The 26,126-nt window shown below is 40.8% G+C and overlaps 1 pseudogene; it reads left to right on the top strand.

Moving 5' to 3' along the window:
* Positions 1-22,539: 22,539 nt before the first annotated feature.
* LOC103675993 lies at positions 22,540-23,482 on the top strand (annotated as a pseudogene).
* Positions 23,483-26,126: the final 2,644 nt, after the last annotated feature.

Genomic DNA, 26,126 nt, shown 5'->3' with positions numbered 1-26,126 from the left:
CCTGTATGAGGTCTAGTAATGTGGGGGTGGAGCCTTTGGCTTTTCCACATAAAGTATCAGGTCATCTGTGAAGAGCGAGTGTTTGACTTCTTTGCCTATTTGGATGCCTTTTATTTCTTTTTGCTGTCTGATTACTGAGGCTAGGACTTCTAGTGCTATGTTGAACAACAGTGGTGAGAGTGGGCATCCCTGTCGTTTCCTGACCTTAGGGGGAAAGCTGAATGGTATTTGCTGTGGGCTTTTCATAGATGGCTTTTATGATCTGGAGGTATGTTCCCTCTATCCCTACATTGTGAAGAGTTTTAGTCAAGAAACATGTTGTATTTTGTCAAATGCTTTTTCTGCATCAGTTGAGAGTATCATATGGTTCTTATCTTTTCTTTTATTAATATGCTCTATCATATTGATTGCTTTGTGAATGTGGAACCATGAATGTTGAATGAGGAATAAATATCACCTGATCATGGTGAATAATCCTTTTAATGTACTGTTGGATCCTATTGGCTGGTATCTTGGTGAGTATTTTGACATCCGTGTTCATCAGGGATGTTGGTCTGTAATTCTCCTTTTTGATGGGGACTTTGTCTGGTTTTGGGATCAAGGTAATACTGGACTCATAGAACGAGTTTGGAAATTTTCTTTCTATCTCTATTTTTTGAAATGGCTTCAGTAAAATAGGTATTATTTCTTCTTTAAATGTTGGTAGAATTCCCCCTGGGAACACATCTGGCCCTGGACTCTTGTTTTTTGGGAAGTTTTTGATTACTGCTTCAATCTTGTTACTGGTAATTAGTCTGTTCAGATTGCCAATTTCTTCCTGTTTCAGTCTTGGTAGTTTATAAATATCCAGGCATACATCCATTTCTTCCAGATTGCTTAATTTGTTGGCATGTAGTTGCTGGTAATAATTTCTAATAATTGTTTCTATTTCCTTGGTGTTAATCATGTTCTCTCCCCTTTCATTCATGATTTTATGGATTTGGGTCCTTTCCTTTTCTTTTGAATAGGTCTGGCCAGAGGTTTATCAATCTTATTAATTCTTTCAAAGAAAGAGCTTCAAGCCTCATTTATCTGTTCTGTTCCGGTTTCTATTTCATTGATTTCTGCTCTAATCTTTATTTTTTCTCTTCTCCTGTCTGGTTTAGGCTTTATTTGCTATTCTTTCCCCAGCTACTTTAAGTGTAAGGTTAGCTTGTGTATTTGAGATTTTTCTAAATTTTTGAGAGAGGCTTGTATTGCAGTGTACTTCCTTCTTAGGACCCACATGTTTGGAACAAATGTGTTTTCATTCTCATTAGTTTCCATGAATTTTTTCAATTCTTCTTTAATTTCTTGGTTGACCTATTTATTCTTTAGTAGGATGCTCTTTAACCTCCATGTGTTTGAGTTCCTTCCAATTTTCCTCTTGTGTTGAGTTCAAGTTTTAAAGCACTGTTGTCTGAAAATATGCAGGGAATAATCCCAATCTTTTGGTATTAGTTGAGACCTGATTTGTGACCTGGTGTGTGATATATTCTGGAGAAAGTTCCATGTGCTCTTGAGAAGAATGAGTATTCTGTTGTTTTAGGATGGAATGTTCTGTGATGGAATATATTTGTGAAGTTCGTCTGGTCCAGTGTGTCATTCAAAGCCCTTGTTTCTTTGTTGATCTTCTGCTTAGATGATCTGTCCATTGCTGTGAGTGGGGTGTTGAAGTCCCCTACTATTAATGTATTATTATCAATGTGTTTCTTTACTTTGGTTATTAATTGGTTTATGTAATTGGCTGTTTCCACATTGGGGGAATAAATATTTGTAATTGTTAGATCTTCTTGTTGGATAGACCCTTTAAGCATGATATAGTGTCCATCTTCATCTCTTACTACAGTCTTTGGTTTAAAATCTAATTTGTCTAATATGAGGATTGGTACCCCAGCTTTCTTTTGAAGTCCATTAGTGTGATAAATGTTTCTCCACCCCCTCACATTCAGTCTGGAGGTGTCTTTAGATCTAAAATGAGTCTTTTGTAGACAGCATATGGCTGGGTCTTGCTTTTTCTAATCCAATCTGATACTCTGTGTCTGTTAAGACTATCTTTTCTCCTAATCACCATAGCACTTAAGTCTTAATCAATGGACCTTAAAATATGGGTCAATTTCTGGACTGCCTTTTCTGTTTCATTATTCTATACAGGGCTAGCCTTTCTCCAGTACCACCCTATCTTAATTACTGTAACTTGCCAGTAAATATGTAAATCAACACAATCCTTTCAATTTTGTTTCCCTTTTACTAAATTGTAATAGCTATTCCAGGTCCTTTGCCTGTTTATAACAATTCTAAAGTCAGTGTGTCAATTTCTATTTTCTTAAATTATGTTAGAATTTTGGTTGAGATCGCATAAATGCATAGAGGGAAGATTGACATTTTAACATTAGGTCTTATGATCCAGGAACATTTTATAGATCTCCATTTACTTACATGTTTTAAATTTCTCTTTACACTGCTTTGCAGTTTATAAGTTGCAAGGACTAGCATACCCTTTATTAAATCTATATAAGTATTTTGCCGTTCCTTTTTTATGCAATAGTAAATAGTTGTTAAATTTTTAGTTTTTAATGTTTATTGGTAGTATAAAGAAATACAATTGATTTGTTAAAATATTGAACTTATATCCTATGATCCCACTAAATGCATTTATTAGTTTTAGTAGTTTTCCAGAAAATTCTCAGGATTTTTTACTTATGTGATCATTATTTTTCAAATAAGAACAATTTTAATTATTCTGTTATGATCTTCATGTCTTTTAATTCTTTTTTCTTACCTCTTGCTCTGGCTAGGACCTCCAGTACTATAATGTTAAATATGTGATGAAAGTGGGTATCTTTGCTTGTTTCTAATCTTAGGTAAAAAGCATTGAATATTTCACCATTGAGTATGATGTTAGCTATAGGTTTTTCAAAGTTGCTGTTAATCTGGCTGAGGAAGTTCCCTTCTGTTCCTAGCTTGCTGAGCATTTTGCATATCATGAAAGCAAGCTGAGTTTTTTATGTGGGAGCATGCTGTGACCCCCAGGTCTAGTGGAGCAGGGTGCCCAATAGGAGGCATGTGGCAGCACCAGGTCTGAAGGCATGATATCTCTTTGGCTCAGGCCACTGGGGTCCATAGCATGAACAACTTGTGTGATCTTTGGTGAGTGCTACAGGGTGTCTGCAGTAGCGGGAGGGCTGTTGGGGTCCTCAGTGGCATGTCCACGTCCAGTGGCTAGAGACCAGAGCAGGCAATAATAGCACTCAGAGCACATGGTGTACACACAGGCAGCTGTAAGACCACTTCCAGGAGCCTGACTCATAATCACAGAGGTGGGGACTGGCTACATGGTGGAGGTGACAGGATGGGATGGGGAGAAAGAGCAGGAAGGGAGACAGGAGGCTGGTAGGATCTTTGTGCAGAGCCCCAAAAGGCTGGGGAAGCTGATTGTTCACCCTCCTCTTCCTTTCCCTGTGAAGAAAACTCTAGCTAGGGGGATCCTTCTTGGTGCTGAGCAGTGCTACCACGGGGAATGGGATGATGCAGGCAAAATGAAGCTGTCTCCCTTCCCTTTTTGTGAAGTTAGTCACAGGTTTCTTGTTCCACTGAGTGGCAGATGTTTCTTAAGTGGACTCCAGAGCTCTCCCAGAGCTGTTTATGTTCTCGGATAACTAACTAATTATTTATTTTTTGAGCAGGGTGGAAGCTGGGGTTTCCTGCACTGCTATTTTGGTGATGTCACTCTCTCACTCTGAATTTGGGCAATGCTCAGGCTCAAACCCTGACTTTGATTTTTGACTATTTGAACCCTGTGTCTATAGCAAAGATAAGTTATTCTTCTAGTACTGCCTTAGAAATCAGAGAAATTCCCTGGCTTTCTGATTATGCCTTAGTCTGGAAAAATAAAGGCTTTGAACTTGTTTTCTTTCTATAAGCTCTTCAGCTCAGAAGCAACCACACTACCCCATAATCCTTGTATTCCATTTCCTTGAAGACCCATTGACTGCAGACACTCCTAGAATCAATTACTGCTTCAGTTGGGATTCTAAGTCACAAAGAACAGAACTCACCGAAGCTCATGCAAAAAGGAAAGTAATTTATTAAGTCAGGTCAGGGGCTCCCAGATCTGCAGATGACTTAGGAAGCAACTTGTACAATACCATAAGCAGCTACTCCAGGGGAAATCTGACTGGTGCCACCATGAAGCCACAGCCCACACTATGATGCTGGGTGAGGGGTGCCTCCAACAAGACCTCTTGCTTATTGATTCTCAAGCAAGATCCACCACCCTTCCTGGAATGCTTTAAAGGTACCACCTCTTTTCACACCACACTTTTCTAAGTCCGAATCTCCAGTAGGTGTATCTCATGTCTGTCTCAGCCTATCAATAGTGATGCTATAGACTAGAAGTGCCTGGAGGCCCTCACCTGAGCTTATACTACTTGTGGTGAGCCCCAAGACCTTTTCTTTTTTTTTTTTTTTTTAAAGATTTTATTTTATTTATGTGACAGAGAGACAGCCAGTGAGAGAGGGAACACAGCAAGGGGAGTGGGAGAGGAAGAAGCAGGCTCCCAGCCGAGGAGCCCGATGTGGGACTCGATCCCGGAACGCCGGGATCACGCCCTGAGCCGAAGGCAGACGCTTTAACGACTGCGCCACCCAGGCGCCCCCCCCAAGACCTTTTCTTGACCAGAATCAATGTCATGGTTGGACTGGCCCTTGTGATTGCAAGATGCAGCTGAGCAACAACCATAAGAGCACTTTGAAAAAAGAAAGTTTATTACTCACAACTCCTGGAGGATATATGGCACACCCAGGGTCACAGGTGGAGAGACAAAGAGAGAAAGTGGACCTGGGGTTCTGTTTCTTTTGGAGTCAAATGTGAGGTATCTAGGGTTTTGTGGATTCACTCTTTATTGGTGAACATAAAACAGAAAGGCAGGGATTAAAGTATGGGAAGGGAAAAGTGAGGGGTCAAATCATCAGTTATTTGGGCCAACCAGAACATTCTATAAAGGGGAACTTCATGGGTAGAATGGCCTGACTTTTCCTTATCTAGTTGGGTAGCCAGCAATGTGTTTATTCAAGATGCATGTCTTTGAAGTGGATGCCTCAGCAACCAAAAGTTTCATGTCAGGAACTTACATTACAATTTAAAAAGCAGATTGTCAGGTGCTTACACTACAGAGTACATCTGTTTGGAGGAGCTCATGCCACAAGAATGTGCTCTGGTAGTAGGGAGGCTGGCAAAGCAAGATTTCACTTTTACCTTGGGCAAGTGGGAGAAGGTGAGAAATTCTGCAAAATCTTGGCAGACATTCACAAGGTACAGCAACCACAGATTTGAACCAATATCCACTGCAAAGACCCAACTCAAATGCCACCTCTTTGAAAGACTGTCTTCTACCACCCAATCTAAAGTGGGCTCACCTCCAGGTTATGGATCACATTTTCTATCTTGTTGATGTATTTGCTTCTTCTTTTTTCATCTCCTCCTAATTAAAACATGAAGCTGTATGAGAGCTTAGCACAGTGCCTGACAGATGGGGAATGCTCTATAAATATTTGCTGAACTAATGTAGCTGTAAAATAAAATATTTCCAATAAATGGTTATGACATTGTTTTCAAGCTGTATGCCACTTTCTTCCTAATGTTTTACTGGAGGGGCCACAAATATGGTAAAGCTGGTGGCTCAGTTTTAGGGTGGATTCTGGGTTTCCTGCCCCTGCCCCTGCTTCACCCTAAGCAACTTTGGATTGGGGGACTCTTGAATAAAATCTCATTTGAAAATTAATTTAAATTCCAAAAAGCATGTGAAAATCAGGGCTCTAACTGTAATTCCCTTCAACTCTAAATTGTATTACCCCATAAGACTGACCCTGATTACTTCCTCCCTTTCCAAATAAGTAGATTCTACCTGCAAAATACACCGCAAACTGTACTGTCCAACCACCTTCCTAACTGCACACCTGCCCCTCCTCCATACAGCAATAAGAGTAATCGTTATATAATGTAAGTGAGAATATACATTCTCTCATTAAAAACACTTCAGTGGCTTTTCATTGCACATGGGAAAAAATCCAGAATCCTTGGTATGCCCTCCAACTACCTGACCCCACTGAGCCCTCCAGCCTCACCTATCTGGAGGCACTCCCTTCTAGCCACATTGACCTCCTTTTGCCCTTCCAGGAAGTCAAGCTCTTCTCCAGCTCAAGGGCCATCCTCCAGTAACAATCCTGTCTCTCATCACCGCTGCTCCCTTTATTTCTTTGGACCTGGGTTAAAGAGTGTCTGGGAGACTCAGCCAGATCCTTCCTAGCCCAGTGTCTCAGGGCAGGTGTACCCCGGCACCTTCTCATCCCACTGTAGGCACAGCAGATCCTGGGACCCAGTGTCAGCCCAAGGCACAACACTGGCTCTCATCAGCACTGTGTAGCCTCCAGCCTCTAGCTCCTGCTCACTTCCAGGGCCAGGGAGGTGCTGTCTCTGAAGAACTTCAGGGTCACCTCTGTGATCTGCTCCCAGCAGGTGCCTCCATGTGCCTGGGATGTCTCTCCTTCACTAAGGCCTGGATTTATACACCTTAGTTCCTGGGACCTACTTTCAGCTTGCTGAACTCATTTGGCCAGATGGTATGGGAGCTGCCCTGTGTCTTCTGTGTGCCCCATCTCCCTGCTTTGTTTGCCTCTCACTTCCTTTCCTCTGGTCAGTACCTCAGTGTCTTTTCTGCACACCCTTTCATCCTCTTTCTGAAAAAACTGTTCTTAAGAAAGATCTGGTAAACTCATTCACTCTCAAAAAAAATTATATATATATATTGCTGTTGTTTGTTTTCTTGTTCAGTATCTAGTCTCTCTGCTAATTTATATGCTCTAAGATATGAACTTTGTCTATGTTGTTCAACAGAGCCGAGGAGAGTGCTGCGTGGGTGTAGTAGGCAGTCACTGAATATTTGTTGACAGAATACAAGAAGTAACAAGTTCAAATTAGAAGAAGTACAATTACTTTTTAAATGAAACAGTTCATCAAGGAAGTATCTAAAGTACCCATCACTGAAAAACTGAAAGACTCTAAGAGGTCATATGAAATCAAATTCTAAATAGTCCATTAAAATAAATAAATAAATACATAGGGGCACCTGGATGGCAGTCAATTAAGCACCTGACTCTTGACTTCAGCTCAGATTATGATCTTGGGGTCCTGGAATGGAGCCCCACATCCAGATCCCTGATCAGCAGGGAGTCTGCTTGAGAATTCTCTCTCCCCCTCTCCCTCTGCTCCTCCCCTTGCTCTCTCTTTCTCTAAAATAAATAAGTAAATCTTTAAAAATAAATAAATAAATATTCCATTTTAAAATTCCTGGATTAAATACATTAAGGAGAATAGTGTTTCATCACCTCTATCTGGACAACTTTGATTCAGGGTATCACTGAAATTGTCATGGTTCTCATGGAGAACTTTTCTGTTTTTTTTTTTTCTTTTAATCACAGGTAATTGTGTATTTAATGCCTTTGATCCCTCTGTAGATATGACTAGCTACCTGATATGGTTAGAATTCACCTTTGGATTTCCTCATTGACAGTGCAAAGTAAATCCTAGGATTTTTTTATCCAGTTCATTTAGCAGTGATTTATTGACACAATGTATTGTCAACTATGCCCTGCCCAGATTAAATCATTTACACAGGGATGGTTTGCTGCAGTAAAGTGAGAAAGATGGCTCTAATAAACACCTTTGTATTCCTTAAATCCTCTCCTCACACTAGGAACTTAATAGATTTCTCCTCTATTCAGAACTGCACAAAAGTCCTCCATTCGTGGTCATACCAACTTCTCACCTGGCCCTTAGAGCCTCTCACAACTTGGCATTCTCCTATCTTTGTTTCCTGTTGGTTCTCCTACATACATCTAGCATTTTAATCCATGTAGGATAAACACACTCATAGAATTTTAGAGCTAAATAGGACTTAGTAGTAATCTTATCAAACCTCTTGTTTAGTAGAGGAAAAAGGTGAGTCCCAGTGAGGCCAACTGATGGACATAACCTTTTGTTAACTGAGTAAAACATCCTAAGATTAGACTCTTATGTAGTGGAATAGTTGAAATTAGAAAGCGGCTCTCTAACATTTATCCCGTGTTCAAATTTCTACTATAGTCATAATAATAAATAACATTTATTGAGTACTCACTTTGTGCCAGACAATGTAGGAACAAATTTAAGCCTCTCAGGGGCCTTATGGAGAAGACGTCATTACTATCACCATTTTGCAGTTGAGGAAACAGGGGCACAGAGGAGTGAGAGTAACTGAACTATAGCTGCTCACTTAGTCTGTGGCGGCAGAAGGATTGGAACTCAGAGCCTGTATGTGTAATCACTATGTAATGTCACCTACATATGCTTCATCTTCCACATCTCCCAAAGCCTCAGCACCTTCTTGCATATTATTCCTTCCATCCTGAATATTCTTTGTCTGATTTTTAGTTCCATTTTTTTCCACCCAACACCACCATTCTTCATGGATCACATTAATTATTATCTCCTCCATGAAGCTCCTTTTAATTAACCCCTAAAATATGTGATTTCTCTATTGTTATTCTTCATAACACTTTATCTCTGTATTATGGGCTTAGTACATTCTTCCTTGATTTTAATTAATTTTTCACATCTGCCTTATCCTCTTTTATCTGATAATGAGTACCTAAAGATGACAGCTGAGACATTCATCTTGTTTGGTTCAAGTTATATTTATGAAGCCCCTGCTTTGTGCCAGGCACTATGAAGAATACAAGGATAATAAGACATGGTCTCTGCCCTTGAGGGATGTACAGCCTAGTAAATGTAACTTTATATTCCTTGCAGTACCTATAACAATACCTTACATTTATTAGTATCCAATACGGGTTGGTTGAAGTTAATTGAAAATTGGCTTACTCAAAAGAAGAAAAATTAAAGAGGATGCAAATGAGCACAGATTGTTTTATAAAACAGCACTAGCCTCTGAGGCAGGAGACATTTATTCCTGTGGGGTGAGCTGGGCATGGCAGTGCCGGACAGAAGACCCATAGTCAGCTTAGGTCGCCCCTTGATAAGTACATCTGTGGCCTGCACAGCAATGCCTGGGACATCACTGTCAGACACAATAAAAATCCAGAGGTCTCCTACAAAATGAATGTGTAACAGAGGCTTTTAATAGACACTCTTGAGTCAGGAGTTGCTCAATAAACTATGTGGGCCGAAGACTCATCTATCATAACGTGAAGCCTCTACACCAAGGCAGGCAGCAGGGGCTGAAGCAAAGAACGTGTCTGGTCATCACACACCCTATGAGACTCAACCTTGCTCTTCAGGGTCACCTCGGGGTGAATGATTGCTGGAGACAGACTTTTGAGAAAACTATGAAAGACCCATTCCATCCTATCTGCTGGGAAGTCACCAATCTTTGGTATTCAGGTGGGGAGTGGGGCTCGGGAGCTGGGGGGACGGAAAGTGCTTCTTCATGTCTTCTATTTGATCTTGTTTAGTATTTTGTTTTAAAAGCCTGGACGTTGTGAGTCCAATTATAATAGGCTGAATCTACTGTAATAGCAACTATCCCGCACAAGTTAAGTAGAATATTGCATTCCCAATTATTTCATAAGAACTCTTTTATTAATGACTCCAATCTAGCCTAGGCTCATTGTAAAACAAATTAGGAACACTCTTAAAATTGTTGAAAACTAAAAAGATAGATAATGGCTAACTTAAGTTCAAATATTCTACATGTTCGGACCCGAAAAGGAGGGAGGGAAATGGGGGAGGAAGGAAGATACCATTATTATCACCATTTTGCAGTTGAGAAAACCGGGCACAGAGGAGCGTAAGTAATTGGACTTGTAAGTAATTGAGGAGGAGGGAAAAGGAAGTTGGGGAGGCCTGATAACCCCTTCTCCCACTCGAAGACTCTTCCATATCTTCTCAGAAACCTGACACTAAAGACTATACCTTCTCTCTTGTGTATGCTACCTCTCCTTCCTAACTGGATCCTTCCTGTCTTTAAAACACGCTCCTTCACTCACATCTATTTCATGGGGTCTTGACTCCATTTCCAGATGGTGAGAAGATTTGGGATAAACTGTAGAGACAGAGGAGGGCTGACTGCCACGGAGGAAAAGGGGGTGGGCGAGCGGGTGGTGAAGGGAGCATCTACTTCGTTCTGACAAGATTATTCATGTAATCACACCCTGTAGAGCGTGCAGAATTTGGGGAATGTATTTTTAAAGCACATTAACCATCACACACATGAAGGAATGGCGGCAGAGAGCGGAGGGGACAGTGGTGTGCAAACAGCAATCTCCAGATGAGCTGATCCAGATGTGGCCTCAAGTCATTGCACCTGAAACATTTTGTTGTTTGTCTTTAAAACAACCGATAATTAGGGACTCTTGATGAAAGAATTATTTGCTAAAAAGGGGGAAGAATGAAATAATTGTTGAGACCTTAGTGTTTAAGGTTTATTGGTGGTATTTTTATAAAGAAGTCCATAAAAGTGGTACTTTTCACTCAGTCTTAAATCAGTTCCTTTCTTGTCACCTTTGAATATTGGCCTGTGACCTCAGTCTAACACCATCAGGACATTCAGAGGCCTTAGAGTTCATTCATTTTTCACTCTCACTCAAAATCCTACAGCTGATCGTCAGAAGGCACATGGTGTGTGCCTCGGGAAAGCCCCGGGCTTCTCCAGACACCTATAGTTGGCAGCTTTTGTTCATGAGCAGCTCTCAGTTCTCACCCTGCGCCCTCCGCAACATGCTGTGTTGGTCTGCATGTCTAGCTGTTGCATTCACAGTGGTTCTGTGGACCGGTAATCCTGATCATACTGTTAGAGCAGCTAGAGTAGCTGAGTCTGAACATTTCTACATTGAAATCTATATTTTATAGTTAATTAAAAATTACAGAGTTTTCAGATTTGGGTTAAGACATGAAAAACTTTTTTTTTAAGGATTTTATTTATTTATTTGACAGAGAGAGAGAGGCAGCGAGAGAGGGAACACAAGCAGGGGGAGTGGGAGAGGAAGAAGCAGGCTCCCAGGGGAGGAGCCCGATGCGGGACTCGATCCCGGAACACCGGGATCACGCCCTGAGCCGAAGGCAGACGCTTAACGACTGAGCCACCCAGGTGCCCCAAATAACTTTTTTAAAAAATTATTTATTTTAGAGAAAGAGAGAGCTGGTTGGGCAGAGGGAGAGGGAGAGAGAATCTCAAGCAGACTCTGCGCTGAGGACAGAGCTGGATGTGAGGCTCGATCCCACCACCTTGAGATCAAGACCTGAGCCAAAATCAAGAGTCAGACACCCACCCAGGTGCCCCAACACAATTAATTTTTAAAAATTGTGTCTGGGGATTATATTATCAATGAATTCATTGGAAAGGAGCATTGCAAAACATTGTTTAGAAAGGGTATACTAGTTCTGAATCCATTCACGAATGTACCACCGGTTTTTAAACAGTCCCTTGTTGATGGACGCTTAGGTTATTTCCTACACTTCACTGCTACAAATAATGTGATAATGAAGAACTTTATGTACTCCATTTTATATCTTCACAGTGTTTACATTTATTAGCTCCTTAACATTAGAAAATCCAGGAAATTCTTCATGTAAAAAACTAGGTCTCGGGGCGCCTGGGTAGCACAGTCGTTAAGAGTCTGCCTTTGGCTCAGGGCGTGATCCTGGCATTGTGGGATCAAGCCCCACATCAGGCTCCTCCACTAGGAGCCTGCTTCTCCCTCTCCCACTCCCCCTGCTTGTGTTCCCCCTCTCGCTGGCTGTCTCTCTCTGTCAAATAAATAAATAAAATCTTAAAAAAAAAAACAAAAAAAACTAGGTCTCTGTCTTATAATAAAAATGGCAAATCTAGCCAGCCTGGGCTCTCACTTTTGCCCAGTAATAATAATCTATAACTAAGAAGCAGCTGCCTACTTTCGACAAGATGCATGAGTCCGTTGGAGCTGTTATACCAGAGTACAATAAATTGGTTAGCTTAAACAACAGAAAGTTATTCCTCTAGTTTTGGAGGCTAGAAGTCTGAGGTCAAGGTGCAGGCAAGGTAGGTTTCATTCTTAGGCCTTCTCTCTCGGCTTGTAGGCCCTCTCACTCTGTGCTCACATGACCTGACCTTTGTTCACTTGGGAAGGGGAAAGAAAGAGCATCCTCTGGGGCCTTTCCTTATAAGGGTACTAATCCTATCAGATTAGGGCCCCACTCTTATGACCTTTAAATTTAATTACCTCCTAAAGGCCTTATCTCCAAAAAACCAGTGGCACTGGGGGTTAGGGATTTACCATATGAATTTGGGTGGGGACACAATTCAGTCCAGAAGACAAAGCATGTTCTCTCCAGTTGGCCAGTCTCCACCACTCCTTGTCTCCTGCACACTGACTAGTATAAGCTACCCTCTGTCATTGCACATGGGCAACCGATTTCTTATAGCATCAATAAAAGGAATTAAAATAGTGATTAATTCTACATCTCCTCCAAAAATGAGAAAATGCAAGAAAGACTGACAGGGCCAAGCAAATTGGGTGCTAACCCATATTTTGGTGGAAGTGAGGAACATCATTACACATTTACACACCCAAACTGAATGTAACTTTGTCAAAAAATGAAACTTAAAGCACCAGTATGAACCAAACCAACCGAAGTGGTCATACCTGGTGTGCTTTACAAAGTCTGGTCATCTGCTTGGTCCGGTAGACATTTAAATCTGAGATCCCAGCTCTATTCAATTTGACTCCTAAACTATCTGCCTCCACTGATGTCGCCTTATCTTTCTTCACATGTCATGCAAAAGTGCAAATAATGAGAGCAAACCAGCAGCTGCCCACCAGCCTCAAACACTAGCAACAACATCCCAAGCATGCATTTTTTTTTTTTTTCCTGCGCCTAGAAATCGCTTTGGGTCTGGGGAATTGCTACTGCTTGCTAAGTGGACGGCCATACTCTCTTTCTTCATGCATTGCAGACATCATTTCATCTGTTTTCCAGTCTCATCTATATGCTGCAGTGTAAGCGATGGAGGCCAAGTTTTTATGCTACGGAGGACTAAAGGGAGCTGGCTGAGCTGGCTGCCCTGTCCAACTCTTCAGCTCAGAAGGAAGCCAGGATATTTGTGTTTGTTCATTTCCTCTCCTAAACATGAGCTTGCTGTTTGCTGCAGCACAACGGGCTATGAATTCAAAACAGGATAGAACAGTTCAGTGGGTTACATTTCAGATGCATGCTCAGTGTGGACCAGTGACCCCAGAAGCTCTCAAGCCACAAAATGGGGGAAGGGAACTCAAAAAGAAGAAAACATGTTCCTGTAGAACTTGCAGACTTCCTTGTGCCTAGTAGAGTCAGAAGTTCTAAGAATAATCTTCTTTCTGGGGACAAATCAACCCTCTTTTCAAGATAAATGAAAGGCATGCTTGTTATAGTATATGCAAATGCAGTGAGCGACGATTTTAAAGTGAAAAGAATGTGAACATGTTTCTCATTTTCCAAGTCCTAGATTTCTTTTTGTATTCTTGGCAAGTGGCACACAACAAGTAACCTTCCTTTGTGTGAGCTGATTTGTCACAAGGGTACAATTCCAGCTTCAGTGAGGCTGGTCTTTTGTTCTGGGGGAAAAGTTTTCTCTTTGCTCGTGTTATTTAGCTTTTCCAATAGTCTGGGTGCCACGCCTTCTCCAGCGTGAGAACATTTGCCAAAGTCTAAAGGAATAAGGCACCAGCCAGAGAAGATATTTTTGTGTGTTGGCTGACATTACTTTTTCTTGCAGTGTTAATGAAGCCAGAGGGTAACATGACCACCATCTCATATTGAGCACCTATGTATATAGTTTACAAATGTTTAACACACTTGTTATCTTATTTAATCCTCCAACAATCTAATGAAGACACAAGCTATGTGAAGATAAATATTATCCCAAGATCCCTGAGCTATAAGTGGCAGACCTGAGACTCCAGCTCAGACCTCTTCACCCATTCATTCAATTTTCTCCTTCCTTCCTTCCCTTCTTCCCTCCTTCCTTCCTCCCTTTTTCTTTCTTTCTCTCTCTCTCTCTCTCCCTCCCTCCTTTCCTTTCCTTTCCTTTCCTTTCCTTTCCTTTCCTTTCCTTTCTTTTTTCTTTTCTTTTTCTCTTTCTTTCTTTCTTTCTTTCTTTCTTTCTTTCTTTCTTTCTTTCTTTCTTCTTTCTCTTTCTTTCCTGTGAAAAGAACACAACACAAGATCTACTCCCTTAACACACTTGTAAGTGTACAATACATTATCGTTGGCTGCAGGTACAATGTTGTACAGATTTCTAGAGCTTATTCATCTTGTCATTCACGTTATCACATTTATTAATGCTGAGCTGATGTCTGTCTAACACCTACATTTCTTAGCCTGAGCTATTCTGCCCTTTTAAGATTTCTTTAGAGAGTCAAACTACATCAAAATAACATGTTAGCTCGTACACAACCTGGTGCTGTGCAGGTGAGAGCTGACGGAGGCATTGGGGCCAAAAGTCGTCCCCTGGGAAGGAATCATAACAAGTCAAGCTAGAAAATTCCCTTCAACCCTTTAGTCTATTTGTTGCGGATGGCAGATCACCTGCATAATTAAAAATCACTCGTATACCTCTTACAGGGCAATGCCTGCTCTTCTTATGGAGTCATTTAGTCTGTTTTCAGGCCAGCAGAAAGAACCAACATGTTTATGGAGTCCATATTGGTTGCTAGTGGATTTTGTTTGGATCTATTTTGGTTTTCTCTAGCCCATCTTCCTACTTTCATGCAGAGAAATCCAACATAAAATTTAAAGTGAGTGAATACTTGTGGCTCTGAAGCTAATAAGAATCAAAACAACATTTTTAAACCAATAAGATAGAGCTACATTGGCCTCCAGCCCACTCACTTTCTTTAGCAACAAGAACATTGGGACACTTAGGGCACAATCAGTTTTTCTTTATTCCTGTGTTGTGATCTTAATACAGTACACACATGGATGTTCCTTTTATTTTTGGAGGAATAACTTGTATCACCTTCTCGAAGAAGATCAGATTAAAAATTAGTGCTCTGGAGGGGCACCTGAGTGGCTCAGTCAGTTAAGTGTCCGCCTTTGGCTCAGGTCGTGGTCTCAGGCTTCTGATATCAAACCCCAAGTTGGGATCCCTGATCAACAGGGAGTCTGCTTCTCCCTCTGCCCCTCCCTCATTTCTTGTGCTCTCTCTTTCTCTCTCAAATAAGTAAATAAATAAATAAAATCTTTTTAAAAAGGGGGCACCTATGTGGCTCAGTTGGTTAAGCATCTGCCTTCAGCTCGGGTCATGATCCCAGGGTCCTAGGATGGAGTCCTGTGTGGGGCTCTCTGCTCAGAAGGGAGTCAGCTTCTCCCTCTCCCTCTGCTCCACCTCATGCTCTCTCTGTAGCTCTGCTCTCTCTCTCAAATAAGGAAATAAAATCTTAAAAAAAAAATTAGTGCTCTGGAGGTAAGTGAAAGCAGATCATCTTACAGAAGAAAATCTACCTGATAAAATAATAGTAAGTTGATTCACACTTTAATCTAACAATGACAGCAAACACTTTTCCACCCCAGATGTGAAAACAGTAGTGTGCAAAAGTGTCTGGATCCTTCTTACATTACGGGGCCAATGGAAAAATGGACAAAAGAATAATCGGTCTTCGATGAGGACACGGTACCATCAGAGAGGGCTCTGAACATCATCCTGTGTGTACCACGCAGAAATGGGTCTTGACTCCTGAGAGAATTCATTTCTGATTTTCTGGCAAGTCTTAAATTCAGATGTTAAGTCCCACAGCCACACCACATTTCAGACAACATACCAAATGGCACGTCCAATTTGGGAATTAAAAACAAATCCACAGTTATTATGACTTTGTTATGCTCGAAGCAACAAGCAGAAGGTGGAACAGAATCTCTTTGCTGGCCAAGAAAATGACTTCCATTACTTCATGTTCATATTCCCCACCCTTACCTTGGAAGATTAAAGGCGGTGAGGATAAAACAAAAAGGAGGTAGAATAGGAAACTAACAAAGAAATACATGCTTGTTAAAAAAAAAGGTTTGAAAATGGGGAAAAATACAAAACGACATTGCTAAAAATTCACCTTCCAAAGACACCTGCAATTTCCACCTTGGTTCTTTCCCACCAGTCTTTTTACAATGTTCTTCACATTTTCAAAAGATTTTATAAAATGACTTTTATCTTTGTGTTTGTCTCAAACCTAGCAAGTGAATTATGAAGAATTTATAGGAAAAAAAACAACTAAATGAAAACAATCCATTGTCCAACCACACAGAAGCATCATGGTTGACCTCTGAGGGCATTTCAGTTTTTCTATGCTGTGTATTGAGAGGTCGTGTGCTGCACACCATTGTTCTAAGCACTGGTTGTGTACTACCGCATTTAAAGTATACAGGTTTTGCAGTAAGGTATGTCTGGTTATTTCCATTTTGAACAAAAGAAGTCGAGGTTTAAAAAGAACAGACTTGAGAACGGACAAGGGTGGTGAGATTGTGAAGCCCTTGTCCTTATCTGGCAATATCTGTCCATGTTACACTGGTGCACCCTTCAATTCTTAAAAAAGAAAAAAAAGTCACCTAAATACATATTATTTATTGAAATGGAATTACTTCCATTACAATTTGTAAATTTTCTGTTTTAATATAAAAATACACGGTGAACATCTTGTATCTTTAAATATTGCTTTACAAATTCATCTTAATGACTGTAGTGTTTCTATTTATTTATACACCATCATTTATTTGGTGATTCTCTATTGTTGGATATTTTGGTCAGTTCTTTTTTTTTAAAAAAAGATTTTATTTATTTATTTGGCAGAGACAGAGACAGCCAGCGAGAGAGGAACACAAGCAGGGGGAGTGGGAGAGGAAGAAGCAGGCTCATAGCGGAGGAGCCTGATGTGGGGCCCGATCCCAGAACGCCGGGATCACGCCCTGAGCCAAAGGCAGACGCTCAACCGCTGTGCCACCCAGGCGCCCCTATTTTGGTCAGTTCTAATTGTTTGTTCTAATAAATAACAATAGAAAGGGATCTTTGTAATTAAAGCATAATAATGTCACATCTATAATTTATAAAACTATAATTCATAGATGTGAAATGTCAGCATGAGAAAACATACAGAGTTTGTAGAATGGCCACTTTCAAAAGGGACTGTACCAACTTAAATTGGAAATCACTTGCTGATACACGAGTATGTCTGCCTCTCCACCACAATGGAGTATTAGCATTAATGTTTTCCAATGCACTTCTTGCATTTATTTATATGGGGTTGTGTATTTTTATTTGTGTGTTTGTGTCCTCTGCCAATATTTCCATTGTGGCTTCTACGGTTTTAAGAACTCATTTAATCCTCCAATAGTGAAGAATCAAAATGAAGATGGAAGTTATGAGAGATAAGTAACTATCCCAAGATCCCGGAGCTGTATGTGGCAGAATTGAGACTCTAACTCAGACTCTAACTCATTCATTCATTCATTCATTCATTCATTCATTCATTCATTTCATTCCATTCAACAAATACTATTTTCACAACATTATCAACTGTTTTTGCAGCATTAATTATATAGCTCGTCTTTTTTCCCCACTTATTTGAATTTCCAGAAAAATTTTGTAATAAATCCTAACATGTACATGTATCTATTTCTAAATGTCCCAATCTGACCCACTAAGCTCCCTGTCTGTTTATTTCTATGCCGGTATATAGGAGACAGTGAGTATTTGCCAATATCCTTTTTTGGGGGGCATCGTCCTCTCCCATTGCATGTGGTCAATCATGTACTCTGTCCCCAACAATCACATGAGAAACAGGGTCTTACTTGTGCCACTCAGAGCTTCCTACGACTCTGATCTCAGGAATGGCCAAAATTTGGCATGTCGCCCAAGTTGCGTCCCCGGCTTTTCCAACTGGAACAAATGAAGAAGATTGGCTCTGGCATTTTTGTGCTGTGGGTGCTGGGAGGAAGTGGTATTGGGGCTGCTTGTACTTACCTACTGAGCCACATGAAGGAGGCCCAGTTGCAGAAGGAGGGAAAGAGAGCCACACACAGAGCAGGGCTGAGGCAGGAGAGGAAGCAAGAAACATCAACAATGAGAGTATGAGTCTGTCTGCATTCAGTCATCCTGGTTTTCCTTGTTATGGGAATCAGTTAACTCCCTGGTTTGGATCAACCTGGTTTGAATTTCTGGACTCAATTCTGGGTGAATTTTAGGATTAGCCTGGTTTGAATTTCTGCCTTAACAAGTTATCTCTAAATGCTTCATAAGTGACAAAGGGCCCATAAAAATTTGAGGCAGTGATGACATCTGGGGAAAAGCATCATCACTTCTAATATTAGTCTTCTCAAAACTCTCAGTCCAAAATTTCTTTACTTATAAAGTGGAGATCATAACCCTCACTCTACCTATTTATAGGATTATTTATAAATAAATGAAGAAATATATATGAAATCTAAAAAACACCATTAAGATTTAAAGTATTCTATTAGTCAATGACATATTTATTTTTCTTATCTTTGTAGATCTTATTTGAGAGAAATTACTTCCAAGTCTTTTGTCTGTGCTACAGCCTCCTAATAGATTCATCAAGGTTCCTACATGCATTTTATAATTAAATTTCTATAAGGTCAACCCTATTCGGAAGTATTAGAAAAAGGACTGAGTTGCATTATCTCTTTCTATTCATGTAAAATTAACCACAAGAAGAAAACTGATTGCTTTAGTGTTTTTTTTCCATTGTAAAATGCCCAGTCCAAGAGTTACCAATGTGGAAATGCCTCAGCTAAATGGTAATTTCAACTGTCATATCAAACCAGATGATAACAAAGTGTCAGTGCCCTCTAAGTTGTCTGCGTGTTCAATGTATTCAAAGACTGCCTTCCTTCCTAAATTAGCTCTTTACAGTGATTCACGCCCCATAGTTCTTAAAGAACAGCACAGATAATTAGAAATGGTTGTTACATTTTTAATTCTCTACATCTTGGAAAAATTAATGTGTGTGGGAAGAAATTCTCTGAGCTGACTGAAACATAGGCAGGAAAATGATGGGGTTTTTTGGTCTATCATTTCATTTTAATGCCACAAGATTTACTGGTTCTGCTTTATTCTCGTGAAAAAGATTTTGGCTTGGGTCATAGCATCTTGCTGAAGAACACCACAATATTTTAACCTAACAGGAATGCCTATCTTTAAATCTTTCAAATTAATTTTATCCTCTGAGGAAAGACAGTGGAAATGGCTGGGATCCACACTCTGAAGTTCTTAGAAAAGAGTGTCCCCCCACCCCCGCCCTACCCGCATCCCCTAGCCTTGCTGCTGGCTCCAAATGTTTACTTGCTGGCTCGTTTGTTTTCAAACTGAAATGATGTATTCTTATATACAATCCCTTTTAAACCCTGAAATTGTATTCCAAAGGAGAAAATACGGTTTCTATTGTCATGTTTGATGGGAAAAAAAAAAAACAAAACAAAAGTTTCTCCTTTTCATCCCCTCTGTGGTTGGTCATTAGGAAGTGTAATTAGTCAATATCTGTGACTAGCCTGCTATATTCAGATGGAACAAATCTTTTTTTTTTTCCCCTGGAACAACTATTATGTGTCTAGCACCATGTTCTCACTTATTTTATCTCGATCATGACAGCAACTTTATGAGCTGAGTATTTTTATAGTTATTTGAAGTTAAGAAAGTTGAGGTTTAGAGATTTATCAAAACAGCCAGCCCTGAGATTACATCATTTGTGCAAAGTCACACAACTGAAAAGAGTCAGAATTTCAGCTCAGGTCTTTCAAATCTACGCTGTTTGCCCTTTTGATGCTCTTCTCTCTGATACCTAAAATTTAGAATAATTGAAAATATCACCAATGACATATACAATAATGTGGATGAATCTCAAAGATGTTATGATAAGCAAAAGAATCCAGACACAAAAAAGAATATACGAATCATGTGTGTGAAATCTAAATTCAGGTTTACTCACCTTTACTGCCCGTATGTATCTCTTTGTATCTTCTGGATGCATTTTCTTTTGTCAGAATACTTCCTTCAAGAGTGGTTTCAAAGAGAGTCTTTGTCTTTCTGAGACAATAATTCGTTTGAGAGTATCTTTATTGCACTTAAACAAAAACTCAGCTGGAGGAAAACATTCTATGCATTCTAAACATTCTAAATTATTTTCTCCTTCAACATGCTGAAAATATTAGCTTATCCTCATCTAATGTTGTTGCTGAAAAATCTAGTATCAACTTGACTTTTGTTTCTTTATGTCAGGAATTTTTGACTTTGATGGTCTTAAACTTGACCGTATTATAACAAAGTGTGGGCTTTTCCTATCTCTTTGGTTGACATTTTCTAAACCCCTTCAATCTGTAGTGTTCCTTCTTTCTTTAATTATAGGAAATTCTCAGTCATCATTTCTTCAAATATTTTCTCCCCTCCGTTGATTGCATTCTCTTCTTCCAGAGCTTCTCCTATCTTCCTTCCCTCTTCACATGTCTTTTTATAGTTTGCTCTTCTTTGTCGTACTTGTCTTCTGGGAGAATTCCTTGACGTGTTTTTTTTCCAGTTTAGTAGTTCATTCTTTGGCTATATCCACTCTGATATTCAATCCATTTATGAAGTTTCCTATTGTAGTGATAACTTGCAATTGCCGCTTCCTCATAACACTTAGTTCCTGCTTCAAATTACCAACATCCTCCTGAAAAATATTTCTTTTGTTTACTTTTTAAAAAATTGAACTAGAGTTGATGTACAATGTTATGTTAGTTTCAGGAGGACAACGTAGTGACTCAACACTTCCATACGTTACTTACCACTGTAAGTGTTACCAACTGTCACCATACGACAGCATTTCAATATTATTGACTATATTCCCTGTGTTGTACTTTTCATCCCTGTGACTTATGTATTTTATAACTGGAAGTTTGTACCTCTTAATTCCCTTCATGTATTTCACCCATCCCTCCGCCCCTCCCCTCTGGCAACCATGTTTTATTCTCTGTATTGCTTCACAATCCTCCTGGGAGCTTCCCTGGTGTCATCTGAAACTGGAAGAGATGGAAGAAAGACGCAGGCCACTCCAGGTTGGTAGGTGACGGTTTTAATAAGCAAAGGAAACTTACATAGGAGGCTTGTCTTGAACAGTAGCAAGACAAATGGATCCCTGAAACTGCCCACCAAATCCTAAAAGTAAAGAGGCCCTAACCAGGGTTAGTCATGTAACTCGTGCAGGAGTTCTCCATACCACATCACTATCTCAAGCCCCTGTCCTAGCAGCAGCCTCTGGGAGCAGGAAAGGGGGGTGAGAAGCCTGGGGGGGATGGCATCTCAGAGGTCAACTGGCTGTCATGTCTTTTTGATGACTTTCCCCAACAATTTATGAGTCTGTTTCTGTTTCTTTGTTTCTTCGTTCTCCTTGTTTCTTTAGATTCCACATAGAAGTGAAATCAATTAATTGTGCTTTGCCTTATGTTGACCCTCCAGCTAAATTTTGGGCACTCATTATATTTCGCTGGGAGCTCATGTTACCAGAGGGTCATCACCTCCCTTGGGTGGCCACCAGGACTTGTTGCGGTCTGTTCTCCCACATGTCCTGGGCTCTGGCTCCACTTACGCATCACCGGTCCCTTGCTCAGGCACTAGGCTGTCCCTCAGGTTTTCCTCCTGCATGTGGTGACTTAGGCAGACCAGCTTGGGCTGATCTGGGGAGAGAAGAGAGCACAGTTAAAAGATCTTCTGCCTCTGGCTGGCTGTGGCTTCCGGTCCTCCTTCCGTCTGGCCTGCAGTTCCCACGCACACCAACCCACTTGAGGCGTCCCAGGGGGTTCTGACAGTCTTTAAGTTAATTAGTCAGGTCCATCAATTTCATTTTCACTCTGGAGTATTTCCAGATTGGGTTCTGGGAGTGAGCCACTAACTGTATTTGCTTGCAGTTTTGCAAGTCACACTTTGTGTACTGCATTAGAATGTGACAAATTTTAAAGGTAAATCACAACTACCAGCCCAGCCCATTTTTTTGTTTTTTGGTTTTTTTTTTCTTTTCTGGGAGGCCTCTGCTATCCTGAGGTTGGGGTGTCATTCCCACATGTGTTTTGTACCTTGACTTCCTATGAACACTTCTACAAGCATTGCTTAGTATCATTCTGTATTTTTAAAATTTACATAGTGTCCTACTGTGATTATAAAATAAATTTAACATTTTTAATGTATTGTATGTTATTATATTTAACTTGTTTCCAAAAATAAAAACAAACTTAAGACATCAAAAAATATATATATATTTTTAAGATTTTACTTATTTGTTTGAGAGAGAGACAAAGAGAGCACGAGTGGGGAGGTTCAGGGGGAGAGGGAAAAGCAGTCTCCCGCTGAGCAGGGAGCCTGACGCCGGGCTCTATCCCAGGACCCTAGGATCAGGACCTGAGCCAAAGGCAGAGGCTTCACCAACTGAGCCATCCAGGTGCCCCCAAAGCATTTTTAAACCAAAGAAAAAGCTCAATAAAAGAAAAAAACATGAAATCAGAGCAAAAGGAAAGGAAAGAGCAGGCGCACTAGGGTAAGGGTGAGAATAGTTGCTATGTTTGAGAGTCAAGCAGTGCTCTGACTAAAAGGTCATGAAATCTTTTTATTTTTGGCTTTCTCTCTCTCTTCCAGCCATCCAAGATGCCGAAAGGAAAGAAGGCAAAGGGGAAGAAAGTGGCCCCGGTCTCCACTGTGGAGAAGAATCAGGCCAAGAAGGTGATCAGTCCTTTGTTTGAGTAAATGCCCAAGAAATTTGGCATCGAGCAGAACATCCAGCTCAAAAAGGACCTCACCCTCTTTGTCAAATGGTCCCTCTACATCTGGCTTCAGCAGCAAAGGGTTATTCTCCACAAACATCTAAAGTGTCTCCTGCAATGAACCAGTTCATTCAGCTACTCAATTTCTCAAGCTGGCCCACAAACACAGACCAGAGACAAAGCAAGAGAAGGAGAGACTGTTGACCCCGGGCTGAAAAGGAAGCTGCCTGCAAAGGGTGCTGTCCCCACTGAGAGACTGCCTGTCCTTCGAGCGGGGGTTCACATGGTATCACCATAGTGGAAAACAGGAAGGCTCAGCTGGTAGTGATTGCACATAATATGGATCCCACTGAACGGGTTGTCCTCCCACCTGCTCTGGGTCACAAGATGGGGATTCCCTATTACATTATCAAGGGGAAGGCCAGTCTGGGGCGTCTGGTCCCCAGGAAGACCTGCACCACGGTTGTCTCCACACAGGTTCACTCGGAAGACAAGGGAGCTCAGCGAAGCTGGTGGAAGTTGTCAGGACCAATGACAATGACAGATACGATGAGACCCGCCATCACTGGGGAGGCAACGTCTTGGGTCCAAAGTCGGGGCCGCATTGCCAAGCTGGAAAAGGCAAAGGATAAGCAACTGGCCACCAAACTGGGCTACATGTAGGTGGTTGAGGATTCCATACATGAAAGTAATAAAAAGTTCTCTTTCCAAAAACATCTTTTTATTTTTGCAAAAAGATCAGAGTCTTTGAGGGAATCACATTTTGATTCACAGACGGTCACTTGGCATGTTATCTACTTAATGGCAAAGTAAATCAACTGACCTTCCATTGATTTTAATAGCCATAAGGCTACCCTAGCTGTGTGGCCCAGAGCCTTTTAAGGCTTGAAATAGGAGCCAGAAGCAAAACAAATCAAAAAATATCCAGAAGCTGATCTAATGTGCTTTGTTTTGAGAATTAGCTTAAGGCCCCCTGTGTCTTTATAGTAATGCATTTACAGAATAACTTGGTTGTCCACACACCGTGAAATGACTTTAAAATTTGCAGCCATGATTTTAAGTAGGAAGAGGAATTACTTTCTTGTTTATTGGGCAAAGCAACTGACATCGAGGCTGACTAGAATGTTTAAGTAACTAATGGAACAATTGCTAATATTTCAGGTTTCCGTTGGATGCTTGCATCTGTTCCTATTGGGTTTCAAGAAGGCAAATGTCTGGTTTGGAACACAGCATAAATAATATTATCCTACAAGGAAACACTGCTTTCTAAATCTATAGCTAGGCTTTTTAAAAATCACTTAGAGAATTGTGTTTCTATTGTGGGAAAGATACTTTTTCAAGGCCCTTTATTTTGCTATATAGCAACACGAACTCAAAGAAAATTCGACTTCAGGTACAGTTAAGGATGTTTTAAATTATTAAATTCATTTTTCAGTTTTAGAGAAGAGCTTGACTGTAAGCTCATGTTAGGGGTAAAATTAGAATGGGCAGCTTTGCTTGTGAATCATATTCTTTCCTACACCAACAGATTCTCAGCCACTTAATCACTTAACATATATGTACTGACCACCTACTATGCACTAGGCGTTGTGCTAGGTGTGACCATGTTCCAAACCTAGTCAGGCCCGCTAAGTCCTCAAGGCCCCGACCTTGGCCTCTGTACTGGGCAGATAAGAATCCTGCTGGGTCAGTGCAAAACTCTGACCAAATTCTTCATCTCCATGCCCTTGATACTTTACCGCCCTGGCTTGCCTTCAGCAAGAACCTTGTTGAGTTGGTCTAGTAATAATCCGTCTTAACTGACGCTCCATCCACTGCGCCCCTCCCTGATGCTCAGCTGTAAACCCCCACCCACACTCATGTTAGAGTTGAGCCTGATCTCTCCTCTACTACAAAACCTCACAGTACTAGTCCCCTGAAAAAGGGTGGCCTTACCATCTTTAACAAGTGTCATGAATACAATTTTTTAATTATTTTATTTCTTTTAAAGATTTTATTTATTTATTTGAGAGAGAGAGCATGAGCAGAGGGAGAAGCAGGCTCCCCGATGAGCAGGGAGCACGACGGGGGCAGCGGTGGGCGGGGGGGGGGGGGGGGGGGGGGGCTCGATCCCAGCAACACTAGGATCATGACCTGAGCTGAAGGCAGATGGTTACCCTACTGAGCCACCCAAGAGCCCTACAATTTTTTTTTAAACAGGAGCTGAGAACACATGGTAAAAGGAAAGAGTGAATCCTTACACTCGTGTGGTTTATAGTCTAACAATACATAAACAATCACACAATGAATCAATGACCATTTGGCTAAGTGTCATAAAATTAAAGTTCTGGGTGCAAAAACACCATATAGGAGAGGCATCTAACTTAGTTGAGTGTGAGGAAGGGTGTTCCTGAGGAAGAGCCCCACTTGCTAAGACCCCCGGTGTGTAGGAGTTACTGGGAGAGAAGGGCACACCCAGGAAAGCGTGCTTCAGGTAGAGGATACAGCAAATGCAGTCTCAGGTGGGATGTAACTCAGTATGTTTTGAGAGCTAAAAAAGGCAGAATTGCTGGAGCTTAGGAAATAGGGAGACAAGTGAACCACGTTAAGCTCTAGAAGCAAGGGAGGGGAAAAAAATCACACAGGACCTTTGCTGGCCACAGGAAGAAATCTGGATTTTATCCTAAATTACCCAGAAGAGTGATAGGATCGGATTTGCCCTTGAGAAAGCTCATCTCACTACTCTGCAAAGAATGGATCAGGCAGGACAGCTGGAGGCCACATGAGTCACTTGGCTAGAAAGGCAATTACCGGAGGGCCGAAGCACACAGCGGGGGAGGGTGAGATGAGTGGGTAGATTCAAATTTATTTAGGGTACGGGTCTTTCACTTGTTTGGTTGGGCTTATTTCTGGGTATCTTATGGTTTTTGGTGCAATTGTAAATGGGGTTAATTCCTCCATTTCTCTTTCTGGTGCTTTATTATTGCTGTATCAAAATGCAACAAATTCCTGTACGTTGATTTTGTATCCTGAGACTTCGCTGAATTTATGTATCAGTTCTAGAAATTTTTTTGGTGGAGTCTTCAATGTTTTCTATATATTGTATCATGTCATCTGCAAATAATGAAATGTTTACTTCTTCCTCGCCAATTTGGATGCCTTTTATTTCTTTTTGTTGTCTGATTGCTATGGCTAAGATTTCCAATACTATGTTGAACAACAGTGGTAAGAGTGGACATGCCTGTCTTGTTCCTCCCCGTAGAGGAAAAGCTCTCAGTTTTTCCCCATTGAGGATAAGATTAGCTGTGGGTTTTTCATACATGGCATT

The sequence above is a fragment of the Ursus maritimus genome, unplaced genomic scaffold (genome assembly GCF_017311325.1).
Source record: "Ursus maritimus isolate PB19 unplaced genomic scaffold, ASM1731132v1 scaffold_11, whole genome shotgun sequence".
NCBI classification, from domain to species: Eukaryota; Metazoa; Chordata; class Mammalia; order Carnivora; family Ursidae; genus Ursus; species Ursus maritimus.
This window is presented reverse-complemented; position numbering and strand designations above follow the sequence as displayed.